Below are 12502 nucleotides of genomic sequence, written 5' to 3'. Positions count from 1 at the left end.
CTCATTTTTCAGAATACTCAGTCGCTGCACATATTCTGCCTGGGTTCTTAGCTGTAGTCAGGGCACGAGGTCTATGGAGTGTTGTTGACTTCATTTTACCTGAGCTGGAAGGTTACTGCATAGATTTTCAAGAGTAAAATGCTGGAAACAGGGTCAAAGGCCGATAATACAGGAGTAGTTCACTGTGCTACAGCCACACAATGGAACATTAAGACAACTATTTCAAGAATGAGTAAGCAGCGGTGTGATGCCTTGGAAAGATTTCCATGATAAAACATAAAACTTTTTTATTGGAGTATAAAATACACACCGAAAGTGCACACATCAAAAGTGCAAAGATCAACACATTTGCACAAAGAAAACACACCCATGCAACCAGCACTCCGACCCAGACACAAACAGTCCCATCCCCCAGCAGGCTCTTTAACTTCATGAAATATTTGGGGAAACCAAGGCAGTTAGAGAGGATGCTGGGAGCCACCTTCAAAACTCTTTACTCTGGAATTTAGAAGATGCCTCTACCCGCTCATGTGAAGACATAGCCTGTATATCAAGAAGGGATAGAAGGTTGAAAGAAATTGGCACCATACAACACACCTATTTCACATGGAGTTTTGTCCCCACATACTCAGAACCTCAACCAGCTATGCTTTGGCTCATTATCAATTACAGTCAGATAACAAACAATGATCAGACATTGAGGCAGGTGTGTAATATGAAAGAGAAGGACCGGAGCAGACCAGACCAAACCAAAGCATGACCACAGAGTGAGGAGAGTTTTTGAAAACATCACCAAGCAGAGAATTAAAAAAAAGGAGCTTTTGAAATAAAAGTATAATTCTTAAACTGAATATTTCATCAAAGATTACAAGAGAGAATAAAAGCGCAAAATTACATTAAAAAAAAAACCTCCCAAAAGGTAGAACCAAACTCACAAAGTTGGAAAACGTAAAAGAAAAACAGGAGACGAACTGATTCAGAGAGGAGAGGGAAAGGGAGCAGGGGACAGTCAGAGGAGGGGACACCTGAAGGAAGAGGAGACACTTGTGTGAAAGTCACATAGGAATCATTAGTAAGAAGTTTGGGGCTGGAAAGTGACCAACAGCCCACAGTCAGGGGAAATCTGCCAAGGGTGACCAGGAAGCATCTAGGGCACAATGAGGTTGATGGGAATGGGCGACTTCTCCTTCCTTATAATCTTCCCATGGCACCTTTGCCTCAGAGGGACTCAGGACCTCCAGGGGACTCTGAGAGGGAGGGGCAGCAGGTCAGGATCTGGGCTGGACCAGGACCAAGGGAGGGAGAGGGTGGTCTGGGGTGCACTGAGGTGGGCTGCCTGGAAGAAGGTTCAGGATGGGGCTGTATGGCCAGCGAGGCTGGGTGTGAGCCCTGAGTACTGATTCTTCCCCACGTGCAAACCCAACGTGTGCCCATCTCCTCCTTGGACCCGACTCTGAGGTTCTGGTGTCCCTTCCCAGGGACACCTGGGTCACCTGGTTTGCTGGCAGCTGGCTGGCAGCTGCACTGGGTCACCTGGTTTGCTGGCAGCTGGCTCCCCAGGTCCTCACACACAATTGCAATAGCACCCTAGACAGTGGGATGCTTTGCTTCCGCAAATCACGGAAGACACATGATGACGTCAGCCACATGCTCCCAAAGAAGGCACTAATCTAATTAATAAAATTAGGAAGTAATGGAAGGAAAATTTTAAGGGAAGTAGATGAGAGAAACTAAAAAAGGAAAAAATTTAAAATAGAGGCACTTTGCCTCTGAGTTCAGTTCAAGTCCCCGGAGGGCAGCTGACATTTGCTGAGCACCAGGGAGACAAGCCAGGCAGGCAGGACATGTGCCAGCTCTGCTTCTTTTTGTCATCCAAGGTGAGTGGCATGGGGGCTTCAGGACCAAACCCCTGCAGGGCCAGGGCAGGATACAGACAGGGTCTGTCCTGGGGAAACGGCAGAGACTTTCACTCATCCATAGACGGATGATAGATAGATGCATACATGCACATATATATATATATATATATATGCACACACACATAAATGCATGAAATTCTGAGGAACTCTGAAGAAGCACAAGTGCCCAACCTCCAGCAGAGAGCCACTCAGTCAAGGTGGGGTTCAGGCATCTGCATCATTTAAAAGCACAACTGGTCTTCATTTGTCGCTCAAGCCAAGAAGCACTCTTCTGAAGAGCTCAGACAACAGGGAGGAAGGCAGGCAGCAAAACCAGGGTGAAAGGCTCTCTGGAGAGTTGCTCGTCCCCACACATCAGCCTGCCTGGATCTCTGCTCTGGATGATCCAAAGACCAGGCCGCATCCAAGGTTATTAGCTCAACTACCAAGACAGGGACAAAGTGCTCTGGTGGCACCGGGAGGGACTGAGTTGGCTGCAGAACTGGAGAAACCATAGAAGAGACTCCATTTGAGCCAAGGCTTGAAGGAGAAGATAAGGGTTGATTTCTTCAAGCAGAGAAGAAGGCACATTGTAGGCAGAGGGAAGAGCTTGTACAAAGGTATGAAGAAACAAAATAGCGAGGTGTGTAGGTAAAAAAATCAATCAATCACCTGTGGGACGGAGTGAGCGTTTGTCATGTGTGTGAGTGTGTGTGTTTAGTTCCATGTCATGTGTCGATTCGGGGGCTGAGGGTTTATAGGTGTGTGGGGGTTAGAGTGTCGGGGGCATGGATGGGGAGGGGGCCACACTGTCTCACCAGCTCTGGGATTCAGAAATACACCTGTGGCTGCAGTGTGTGCTCTGAGCTGCCAGGAAGAGGTGCTGCTTGAGGGCAAGGAGGGGTCGGTGGTCAGTAAGACAGCAAGTGAGCGGAGGCTCCTGTGTTGGGCAGTTAGGAGCCTCAGGGGGGGATTCACAGGGGGATTGACAGCAAAACAAATCCTGCAGGGAATGAAGGGACAAGCAGGATGTGGCAATTAGACAGAGAGCAGAGGCTCCTGGCTGGTCTTCAGGGCAGGACCAGAAGCTCCAGCAGTGCCCAGGTCAGCTCTGGGCCAATGAAGTACAAGGTGCATGTTGGTTTTCTGTTTTCTAGGCCACTTCTGCACCTGCCAGGAGGAAGCAGAGAGAGGCACATATGGGGGCACACTGACCACATCCTGTGTGTATTGCCCAGGATGGGAATCTCACAAAAAATGGTTGTGTCGTGGGAATGACTGGGATTCCTGCAAAATCCTTGTTAAAACCACCGGGTCAGAACAACTGGTGAAGAGGGGCAGAGTGTCGATCCAGGACAATCACAGCCGACACACATTCACCATGACCTTGGAGAACCTCCAGTGGGACGATGAAGACACCTACTGGTGTGGGATTGAGCGGACCGGCACTGATATAGGGTACAAATTTTCAGTGATTGTCGAACCAGGTAGGCACTACCCCTCCTGTGCTCTGGCCCCCTGGGACTCACCCCGAGAAGAGTCAAAACTGTTTCTCTGCTGATGATCGGATGGAGAGGAGTCTCGAAACTCACCTGAGACCACACGTGTGCATGGGCCTGTGTGAGCATGTGTGTGCATGTGTGAGCATGGATGGGGAACACCAGGAGTCTGGAAGGGATTGGAAGAAAGAGTGAGCTCCCAAAACTCCGCATGTCTCCACCTGGTCTCCCCAGAGGGAGCAGAGAAGGACAGACTCAGCCAGGACAGGCTTGTTCAGGGAAGGCAACTCCTCTTTTCCCGGTCACCTCCACTGTCAGCACATCCCAGCCTGAGTGGGGTCTGTCGGGTGTGCAGGGAGAGTGGGGTGCTAGAAAGCCAAGATTCTCCATCTCTTAGATGCTCTCATGGCTCCCGGCTTCTCCTCCAGGATGGGATCAAGCTTGTCTGGGCACGTGTTTCTCTGCACAGCTCATTGTCTGAGTCTATTGCCCACAGAGATCAAGGTGATGGTCCCAGTTTCAGCCCATAGGCTAAAGGGACCTCCTTCCATGGGACCAGAGACCCCAATTCCTTCCAATGCCTTCCTGGACCTCTGGTACCTTGTGTCCTGCTCTTTCTGGAGTTTGGGGCCAGGACTTCATAGCGGCTGTTCCCACCCTCTGTTCCATATCGAGTATCAGAGGGAAGGAGCCCAGCACAGTCGGGGTGCTGTGAGGATTCCTGAGGTCCAGAATGGCCTCCATGGTCAAAGTGCTGCTTAAATCTATGAAATACTTTTGCCTGTGTCTATGAGATGATCATATGCCTTTTCTCCTTTAGTTTGTCAATGCGGCATATTATACTTACTGATTTCCTCATGTTCAAACAATTTTGTATTCTGGGGTCATAGCTAACTTGACAATGATGTACTATCTTGCATATATATCCCTAGGTTCAGCTTTTTGATTTTTTGTTGCAGACTTTGGTATTTATGTTCATGAGTGATTTTTGCCTATATTTCTTTTTTTTTTTTGCACTGCCCTTGTCACATTTTGCTATTAAGAGCATGCTAGTCTCAGGACGCCTGTGTGGCTCAGTCAGTTAAGCATCTGACTTCGGCTCAGGTCATGTTCTCATGGTTGGTGAGTTCGAGCCCTGCATTGGGTTCTGTGCTGACAGCTCAGAGCCTGGAGCCTGCTTCAGATCCTGGGTCTCCCTTTCTCTCTCTCTCTCTCTCTCTCTCTCTGGCCCTCCCCTGTTTGTGTTCTCCCTCTATCTCAAAAATCAATCAATAAGTAAAAACTTAAAAAAAGTAAGGATTTGGTTCATTTGAATAGTAAGGTGATTCAGGTTTTCTATTTCTATTTGCGTCTATTTTAGTATATCGCATTACTTTTGCTAGAAATTTGTTTATTTTGATAGAAACAAGTTTATTGGCATAAACTTGTTTAGATATCTTTTTATTATCACATCCCATTTTTATTTTTCTTTTTAAAATGTGCAGGGTATTGTGTGATATACCTTTTGAGGCCTGGCATCAATTATTCAGAACTCTCCTTTTATCACCAACGTCTTGCGAGGGTTTTGGGCTTTTTTTTTTTTACAAAACAATGTTGGCTTTTTTGGTCTTCTTTATTTTTTTAATGTTTATTTATTTTTGAGAGAGATAGAGAGACAGAGCACGAGCAGGGGAGGGGCAGTGAGAGAGGGAAACACAGAATTCCAAGCAGGCTCCAGGCTCTGAGCTGTCAGCACAGATCCCAACATGTGGCTTGAACTCACAAACTGTGAGATCATGACCTGAACTGAAGTCGGAGTCTTAACCAACTGAGACACCCACGTGCCCCAGGTCTTCTCTATTTTATATTTCCTTTCTACTTCATTAATTTTTTTCTTTTTTTCATTATTTCCTTCCTTTTCCTTTCCTCTACAAGTGACCATGCAATGTCACTATGGCCCAACATGGGAGACCTATGTGAGGTCCTGGTGTCCAGATGCTGATCTGAGTAGCTGCACCATCGTTGTTCAAACCGCTGGATCAGAGCTGAAGAAGAACCTTGTGTCCATCAATCAGAAAATGCACACATTCTCCATGACCATATGGGGGGAGTAAAACAATTTTTGAGAAAAATGACCTGTTGTGTTTCTGAGTTGCTCCCAGGCGTTTTACAGAATGGCATCCCTGTTCACACGCGAAATCTGGAAATTCAGAGAAGGACCCAAGCTTAGAATTCTTCCATAAGTTCCTTCTTTGCTTTTTCTGGGGCACCTTTTAAATTAACCTCTTGGATTTGATTCTGTGAAAAATCAGTGACCTCTTCCCCGACCCCCTTGTAAGTCACAGGGGCTCTCAGTCTCCTGCTCTCAGTCTCCTGCTTGTTCGTGGTCCAGGATGGGGGACTGCCCTTCCTCAGGCTCTCCCCTGGATCTGTAAACAATAAATGTTGTGACTCTGCTTCCATCGTGTGGGTGTATTGAAACTGTGCCTTTCATTAAAACGTCCCTGTCCCTGGGTGGTTCATGTCCCTAAAGTGGGAGTGTGGCTATGGAGGGAGCTACTTACCTGCCCACCCACGTGGGTGGTTGTGCCTCCTCATGCAGCAGGTCGTGATCTGCATCTTCTTAATTCAATGAACCAGCTCTGGCTTCTAAATACACACGGAGGAACTCAGGCAAGTCAATGCAGACACAGCCTGGTGTGGGATTAGGAGGGTTGGAGATGACCGTGGGTCCAAGTGACCATTGACCCAGGGAAGTACTCTTCCCTCATGGACCACTGGCATCTCCTCAGCAAGAGGGAGCTAGTGAAAAATTGGGCAGATATGCCAATTTTTATATTGTGGATTTTTAGAAAGAGAAATTTTATTTTATTTTATTTTTTTAATATGAAATTTATTGTCAAATTGGTTTCCATACAACACCCAGTGCTCATCCCAACAGGTGCCCTCCTCAATGCCCATCACCCACTTTCCCCTCCCTCCCACTCCCCATCAACCCTCAGTGCATTCTCAGTTTTTAAGTCTCGTACGGTTTGCTTCCCTCCTTCTCTTTTTTTTTCCCTTTCCCCTTCCCCATGGTCTTTTGTTAAGGTCTTTTCTCAAGATCCATATAAGAGAAATTATAAAAGTATACAAAATGTAAAACAGTGTGTTCTGACTTCTACCCTACTTCCCTACCGAAGGCAAGGACTGTAACGTGTGTGTGTGTGTGTGTGTGTGTGTGTGAGTGTGTAAGCGTGTGTGTGTGTGTGTGTGTGTGTGTCCATGTCCTTTGGAGAAATCCTATGCATCTAAAGCATGTATTTGTGCATATATTCTTTCCCTCCTTCAAAGAAAAATCACACACATTGTTCTACATCTTGCTTATTTTCACTGAATGTATTTTGAAAATCATTCCGTATCAGTATCTATAGATTTTTGTTTGCAATGGCTTCATAGTATTCCATGACAGTTACATACCATGATTTATTTAATTGCTTCAGGGGCACCTGGGTGGCTCAGTCGATTAAGCGTACGACTGTGGCTTAGGTCATGATATCATGGTTTATGAGTTCGAGCCCCGCGTTGGGCTCTGTGCTGATGGCTCAGAGCCTGCTTTGGTTTCTGTGTCTCCGTCTCTCTCTCTGCCCCTCCCTACTCATGCTCTGTCTGTCTGTCTCTCTCTGTCTCTCAAAAAATAAAAATTAAATAAATTAAATAAAAAACTTGTTTCACTCATGACAGGCATTTCAGTTGTTTTGGGTACTTTGCAACTACATGCAATTGTGTAGCAAATCTCCTTGCATATGTGGCTTGATGCACATTTATGAATATACCTACAGGGCCATTCCTAAAAAAAAAATAGCTGTGTTAGTGGTTTGTACATTTTCCCAATTTTGATGGATATTACCAAAGAGGCTGGGAACATTTCTACCCTTGTCTGAATGTGACAATAAACGGCCATCCCCCACCCCCAACATTGGGTGTTGTCAATTTTTTATCTTTACGCTCTGATTGGCAGACTTGGCATATTGATTGCACATGACCTGGGCCCCCAGGCAGTGGAGAATGATGTGGGGGGTGGGGGTGAATGAGACAGGGGAGAAGGAGTGGTTCTAGGCAGCCAAGCAGACAGCCACTGGGTAGGTGATGCTGGGTGAGCTGAGAACCAACAGGACACCTGCCCTCAGCACAAGGGGAAGGTTCCAGGCCATCACCTGCTCCAGCTTGAAGACTCTCCCAGCCGCCTCCCTCCCCACACTAGACTTTGGCAAATACCAACTTTTAATCAAAGGGGGAAAAGCACCTTCAAAAGCTTATAAGTGAGGGGTGCTGAGTGGCTCAGTCGGTTAAGAGGCCAACTCCGGCTCAAGTCACAATCTCGTGGTTCGTGACCTCAAGTCCCACATCAGGCTCTGTGCTGACAGCTTGGAGCCTGGAGCCTGCTTCAGATTCTGTGTCTCCCTCTCTCTCTGCCCCTCCCTGTTTGCACTCTGTACCCCTCTCTCTCTCAAAAATAAACATTAAAAAATGTTTTAATTTAAAAAAAGCTTATAAGTGAAAAAAAGAATATAAAGACAAAGCAAACTAAAGAACAGACTTCATGAAAAGATATGTCCAAAGAAACTTAGAAAAATCAGCACATAAATAGTTCTACTCAGTCTCAAGGAAGTGATAGACAACAGGAGGATTCTAGAAATGTAAAGAGAGTGAAGTACAAGATAGGGTGATGGAGAGCCAGCAGGCTGACCTCGGGAAAGAGAAGGAGCGGAAGAGAAGGAGCCAATGTTGCTGGAAAGAAAGAATCAAGGAAAGAACCACAAAACCCAAAGACAATCGTACCTGAAAACGCACAGACGTGGTGCCTTGTGGATATTTCCTGAAGCGACATTTACGTGAACACAGTATAACGTGTGTAGAGGCAGACATAGGTACAGGAGACCGAGAGGTGATGCCACAAATGTACGTCGGCTATTCACTTGGAGGAGAAAAGAGAAGCCCAAAGTAAACATAATTGAATTGAATTAAAAGCTATGTGGAAACAAAGAGATCTTTCAGGCTGTCATTGAAAGCCCACCCGGGGACCCAGGAAAGGAACTGATACAGATGATCCACACCCAGAATGGTATGAAGTTACCGAACCTTGTGGATAAAACAGAATCATCTGGGCTGGTATCAGAAACGATGATCACATCAGAAGGTCGTACCAGAAGGATCACATGGTGTGTGACAGAAATACTCTTGCTTCATAACAACACTGCATCCCAACACACAGTGAAGGAGAATCTATATGTTCTGAGCAAATGACAGAATATTCCGGAATGCTCTGACAACTGTCTCGTGAATGCAAGACCTTATGAAATATAGCACCCATGAGCCCTTTCAAAATAGAAAATATACATCATGATCAAAGTCTGCCAACAAAGGGTGAAGTTAAATAGTGAAAAAAGAGAAGCTGTGGTCAGCAATGAGTGTTTTACCCTAAGCATAAAATCCCTAAGCAATGGTGGGAACGATTACAGAAGAGAGTATAAGTGTCCTAGATGCAAAGAACACCATTCTGAGAAAATCAGCACTGGGAAGAGGACGGTGGGCCATGGGTGAGATGCAGAAGTCTTCGTCTTTTAGGGCACAGAGTCCAGAGATAGTTTTAATGTGTTGTCCCAAATCAGATGGTATTGTGGGGGCTGGGAGTCCAGGCAAGTGCGGAGGGCATCCAAGTGAGAGGCATCTCAGCGTGGGTGTCAGGGTCCAAGCCGGCTGAGGAAGCCCTCCCCACAGAGGGTCAGCCCAGGCTGGGATGGCAGAACCCAAAAGGGGTGAGAAGAGCATCTCCATGGGTGGTGGCTGGGTGTAGGACATCAAATCCCACATGGGGCGAAGCTGGGGCAGAGTGGTGGGGGTGGGGGTGGACATGGGTGTGGAGGCGGGGTCAGACACCATGCTAGGCTCAGCTTTTCGTCTCAGCACTCTCTGATCTGTGGCATGCAGGTAAGGACCCCCCAAAATCTCCTCCACTGTTATTCTAGACACTTGGAAAGACTTCTCAATGGGTGGGTCCTTGGCATTACCCCTGATTAGGGCTTCGACATATGAATTTGGGGGAGGACACAGACACGCAGTCCATGGCAGGTGACTAACAGACACCTTCAATTCCAAACCAGAATCTGTTCTTCCTGCAAGCCCAGCTTTGCCCATTTTGGTTCACTGCGTTCCCAAACCCCCAGGTGCTCAGCCTTGAACTTAGGAGTGGCCCCTGATTCCTCTCTTGCTCATATCTAATCTGTTAAGATATCCTGCTGCTCTGGGGCGCCTGGGTGGCTCAGTCGGTTGGGCGTCAACTTCAGCTCAGGTCACGATCTCATGTTGCCTGGGTTCGAGCCCTGCGTCGGGCTCTATGCTGACAGCTGGGAGCCCGGAGCCTGCTTCAGGTCTGTGTCTCCTTCTCTCTCTGCTCCTCCCCTGCTCTCACCCTGTCCCTCTCTCTCTCTCTCTCTCAAAACATAAATAAACATCAAAAAAGTTTTAAGCTATCCTGCTGCTCTTTCTTCAAAATATCAATGTCCAGAATCTAACCATGCCTCCACCTGCCCACTGTTCTGCCCACTGTTCTTAACTGAGTGTCTGTCACCATCGATGCACTGAACATTTGCAGACTAACTGGCCTTCCAGTTCTCTGACCTCCATATGCTCCTCAGTAGCTTCACATGCCTCCATGTGATTCCTCAAACATGACAGGCCTGTTCCTGACTCTTGTGTCCTGACCCCAGCCCTGAGTGACCCTTGTCTTTCCAGCTGCCGCCTCCTCCAGCCACAGGGGAATGGCTCTTCAGGGGCTTTGAGGGGACCTGCACCCCAGCTGTCACCCCAGACCTGCCTCTGTGGGGAGCTGGGACCCAGTCTTTCTCCTTCTTCAGATTGCTGGCCCATGAGCAGTCCTCACACGTGATGGGCACCATGGTGGGAGAATCTCTAAGTGTGCCCTGTAGGCATGACGAGGAATCCAACACATTTTAACCAATACTGATGCCAAGAACCGTGTCATCGGCCAAGGAAGATTGTGAAGACTTTGGGGCCAGAGGCGGTGGCAGCCAGAGACCAAGTGTCCATCTACGACCATCTTTGGGACCCGACCTTCACAGTTACCATGAGGACGATGCAGGCATTGAATGTGTGAGGTTAAAACGGGGTTTCTACTATCAGAGTGACTGTCAATTCTCCCTGGCAAGTCCCTCCTTGGTGCTGTCACCGAGGCTTTCTGGAGGGTCCGCTGGGCTTCTGGGTGAAAGCCAGTTCCTGTGCACTGCCGTGTCCTTTGCATATGGCCAAGTGTCCTGTCCGTAGCTGAAGAAAGAAACACACAGGGTGGCTGAGTGCACCCTGCAGCCTCTTCCTGCTTTGACCTGAGACCAGCAGGGAGCCATGAAGCCAGGGATGAACTGCCAGCTCATAGAAGCCTCTGGTAGTAGGTTTGCTATTCCTGCCTCCTCTCCCTGGACGGGATTATGCGACTCCATCCCGTTGACATCAGGCATGGCCATGTGACGTGCTGTGGTCCATGAAGGAGGAGCCTAAGAGGCATGTACCTCTCTGAGTGGCTCCTCTAGGAGCCACTCTATTGCTTCCCTCTTCCTGTCACAGACAAGGGCTGCTCCTTCAGGCTGGGTCCCCAAGCAAATGGGGCCCACTGCGGACATGTAAGATGAGTGAGAGAATGGCTTTCATGGCTCCAGCATTCTGAGATTTGGGAGTTTTGTTACAGCAGCATCACCTAGAAAAAGCTGACTGATATAGTCCTGTGCACAGCAGGTAGCTTGTCCAGGATGAGGATACCAAGTGTGCCTTTCTGGGAAAGTCTGTAGCTCTGAGCTGTCCCCTTCACAGACTCAGGCACTGCCTCCCAAGGGAGAAGTGGTAAGCAGTGCCCCCTGAGTCTGCCTCGCCCCACCGGGGCTCTTGCAGGGAGACTAAAGAGCAGGTGACTCTTCCCTTAGTTCCCAGAGCCGTGAGCGGCTCCGAGGCTCTGCCCTTAAAGGGCTGCTGGTGTCAAGAGGGCAGTGGAGGAAGACTGGCCTCTCATAGGCAGATGACAGTCACAGAAAGGACAGGCCTGTCCCTAAGCACCCTGTCTGAATGGCCCAGACCAATTGCAGACAGAGCCACTTCCGGAGGCCAAAAGAGAGATGCACACATTTGCACACACATGCCTCCCTGCTGCCAGCTGCATCCAGGCTGTGTGAGCTGGGAAGGAGGGGGTGAGTTTGAATCCTGGGCTGAGAGCAATCATGTGGCTCGCCTAAGGTTGCACAGCGAATAAATGGCAACGTGGAACTTTCCAGGGCATTTCACAAATCCCATCTGAGGAGGAACAATTTTCTTTAAGGGCATGTTGGAAAGAAAATGAAAACTTGCAGACAAAATGTCACAAGGACTAGTGAGGAAAGGAATGGTCTTTTTATGGTGTGTCCAGGAAAACAAAGTCAGGGTGACTTTTGGTTGACCCCCCCATCGAGGTGACGAGAGACAGGAGGCATGCAATGACAACAACCATGTTCTCCTCTCTGGGAGAAGAGTCTTGCCCTCCTGGCAAAGGAAAGGACACAGGAGGTCGCGTACCCACCCCACCCCCACCCCCAAGGGTCTGAGCAGGAGCCGTGGAGCCCAAGTAAATGGAAGTTCACAAATTGAAAATTCTTCTGCTTCTGGCAAACTCCTCCCTCCCTAGCTCCGTCTGTTCTGTGTCATCGTTGAACACGTCGGGAGGGGGAGGTGCACGCCCGCACACACACACACACACACATACACACACACATACACACGCATCCGTGCACGCACACGCACAAAACCTCAGAATACATGAGATCTCCCTCTGCAGCAAGAAACGAACCAGCAGGCTGTTTCTTTATTTACTGAAACAGCCAATTAAGAGATGCTTGACAATAGGATCCCAGAATTTTAGACTTTTCCATTTATGTGAGTCTGGGTTCGTGGATAAGACATTCCAAATCGGCATCTGCCTTGCTAAGTCCTCCCTGGCTGTTTCCTGTCATGGGGCATAATGCTGGCCAGGCGCACCCGAGTTGCCGTTTGAGATATTGAAAATTTTTCTGTCCGTGGGAAGCTTGGCGGCTCATTTAACCAGGTTAA

Source organism: Panthera leo, chromosome E1 (genome assembly GCF_018350215.1).
Source record: "Panthera leo isolate Ple1 chromosome E1, P.leo_Ple1_pat1.1, whole genome shotgun sequence".
NCBI classification, from domain to species: Eukaryota; Metazoa; Chordata; class Mammalia; order Carnivora; family Felidae; genus Panthera; species Panthera leo.
This window is presented reverse-complemented; position numbering follows the sequence as displayed.